The sequence below is a fragment of the Mauremys reevesii genome, linkage group 17 (genome assembly GCF_016161935.1).
Source record: "Mauremys reevesii isolate NIE-2019 linkage group 17, ASM1616193v1, whole genome shotgun sequence".
In the NCBI taxonomy this organism is placed as follows: Eukaryota; Metazoa; Chordata; order Testudines; family Geoemydidae; genus Mauremys; species Mauremys reevesii.
This window is the reverse complement of record NC_052639.1, coordinates 8,666,445-8,669,196: the sequence shown is the minus strand read 5'-3', so window position 1 is coordinate 8,669,196 and position 2,752 is coordinate 8,666,445. Positions and strand designations below refer to the sequence as shown.

The following is a 2,752-nucleotide window of genomic DNA, read 5'->3' as shown; positions in this document are numbered from 1 at the left end:
CCACATTGCCGTGCTGGCCACGATCCCATTCAACCTTCCAGATCGGCTGGGCCAGGAGCACATTCCCAGGTGGTTCTCCCCTAGGCAGAGAGCAGTGATGTCTGGTGTGTCCTCACGGGAAACCAGCTCCCAAAAACAGAGCCAGGAGCAGGTCCCACTGGAGCACATCCCCCATCCGCTGCGAGGAGAGAAAATCACCCCCAGCCCAAGGCCCAGCTGCAAAGCGCTTGCTGAATTACAGGCTGTCTTGGAAGCCCCCTGCACTGTGCTGGGCCCTCAAATCCATCTCCCCAGCCACAGGGGGACGTCAGTGTCACCGAAATCAGAGCCGTGGGGAAGGGAGCAGACGGGGTTAAACCTGTGGTGCTTATGGCCACCACACGCATTGGCCTCCCCTCAGGCAGGGGACTCACAGGCCTGGATCCCCTGCACCCTACAGCCTGGATCTCTGACACCCCCAGACCCAGCTGGGGAGCTGCTGTTGCAGCCCCTCTGGGGAAGCAGTGGGAGCCACACTCGCCAGTGGCAATAGTTCAGAGGTGGCCACAGACTCTGAGACTCAGGCAGATGGGGGCTTGGCTCTGTATCTCCCCCAGCAGGAAGAACAGAGGCTCAGGGGGGCACAAGAAGGGGCCAAGGTGACAAACAGGAACAGGGGAGATTTTCTTCTTGCTGCAATTCATCAAAATCTCATCCCTGGAAAGCTCCAGGGGGGGGAAGCTCAGCCCACCAACCCCTCAGTGAGCTCCATAGATACAGGGCCGTCCTTACCCAAACGCAAACTATGCAGCTCTGTAGGGCACCAGGAAATGTGAGGCACCAAATTGCCCCAAATTTCCTGGTGCCCTACGCAGCTGCGTACTGCTCCAGCGGCGAACTCCATCCTCGCGCTGGCTGAGCCGGCCAGGAAAGCTGCCCCTGCCTCTGCTCTGCCTCTTCCCCACAGCCCCCACCCCTGGTCTGCCCCAACCCCTCTCTTCCCACCCCTGCTCTACCCCATCCCCCCGCACTCTGCCCCTTCCCCTGAGCTACACCCCGGTGGACTGCAGGAGGGATCAGGTGCACCCGGCACCAGGGGCGGCTCTACAAAGTAGGCTGCCCCAAGCAGCGCGGAGCGCTGCGCCGCCCTTCCCAGTCCGCGGCGGGTCCCCTCTTCCGCGGCTCCGGCATCCTGGGAGGCGGCATTTGGCTCCTGTGGAGCTCCGCCGGCATGCCTGCGGCAGGTCCACGGAGCCCGGGGAGCGGACCTGCCGCAGTCATGCCTGCGGGAGCTCAACCGGAGCCGCGGGAAGACGGGACCCGCCGCAGGCATGACTGCGGTAGGTCCGCTCGTCCCGGGCTCTGGTGGACCTGCCGCAGGCATGCCGGCGGGAGCTCCACCGGAGCCAAATGACGCCCTCCCCAGGATGCCGCCCCAAGCGGGCGCTTGGCCCGCTGGTGCCTAGAGCCGCCCCTGCCCGGCACTCACCGGGCGGTGGGAAGTGAAACGACCTGGCCCCAGCCTGCTCTGCTCCACCAGCTCCCAGCCGCGCCACTGGTGAGTGCTGGGGGGTGTTTTCCCCCCAACCCCCAAGTGCCAAGGCTGGGAGCAGAGTGCAGCAGGCTGGGGCCGGATCACTCCACTTCCCGCCGCCCCGTGAGTGTGGGGTCAGGCCTGCCCTGCAATTATCGGGCGGCGGGAAGTAGAGTGACCTGGCCCCAGCCTGCTCCGCTCTGCCAGCTCGGGCTGAGGGACGGGGGTGCTGTTTAGGGCACCAAAATGTCTAGGGACAACCCTGAATAGATCATTTTCCCACAGGGACCGATGGCTGTTAGAATAGAGAGATTCAGGCTGCCTGTACAGGCCTAGACTGTAAGAACTGCAGTGTCAGAGCTGGGAAGGGGGACACTGGGGAACAGACTCTGTCGGTCTATAGAGATAAGCCCGACTGGTGTGAAGGGCTTCGGAATCTGCCTGCTGGGAAACTAACCCCAGTAAACATCCCTTTGTCTGCGCTTCTGACTTCTGGTCTTTTGCTGCTTGCTGTCTGCGTGACTAGAGCCAGGGAAGTGGGCGGGGGAAGGGAAAGCCCTCTAACAATGGCTCCTTGCTCCTCTCCCTCCAGGCTCAGGGGTCAAGGATGGGCAGGACTCCAGGCTCTGCTTGAGGGATCCTGGCACAGGGGCTGGGGGGGAGAAAGGATGGTAGATTCTCACCTGTGCTCTGGAGAGGAGGTAACAAGTGAAGGGGCATTTTTGACTCCTCCTCAGTGTCCCCAGGGCTGGAAGTCTACATTCCACAGGGCCAAATGAGGGGGTGATGCCACTTGGCTAATGAAAACCAGTGCTCCAGGTGAGGTTTGAACTCACAACCTCAGCATAGCTCCTCCCAGCACTGCCCTATAAGTACTGTGCGCTAACCAATTGTGCCACTGGAGCAGCTGTTTATTATCATTCTCCGAGACCCATAGGCTGATCAAGGCAAGGAGTGACCCCAAAACATTCTCAGTGGAGCTGAGAGCCGGTAGCGACAAGTGTTGTACTCGGTGGGGTGGATTCTTCTTAAAGGTTCCAGGCCCCATTTGACCCTTTTGTTCTTCCCTGTGTAATAACAGAGCTGGTTAAGACTCAATGGAGAGTCTTGCTGCAGACCAACAGATCTGAAATCACTGATAACCAGCTCTAAGCATTAGTCCTGCTTTGGGACAGTGTCTCTCATGCAAGGAACTGCCCAGTCTGCGCTAGCAGTGAGGCTCCGTCACTAACAGCTGAA

General features: G+C 60.5%; 1 non-coding gene across 1 annotated transcript; it reads right to left on the bottom strand.

Annotated features, from left to right (window-relative positions):
* Positions 1 to 2,324: 2,324 nt before the first annotated feature.
* Positions 2,325 to 2,418, bottom strand: TRNAI-UAU. The gene is made up of 2 exons: positions 2,381 to 2,418; positions 2,325 to 2,360 (listed from the first exon to the last, which is right to left on the bottom strand). It is a non-coding gene; the product is annotated as a tRNA-Ile (tRNA).
* Between the last annotated feature and the right edge of the window lie 334 nt (positions 2,419 to 2,752).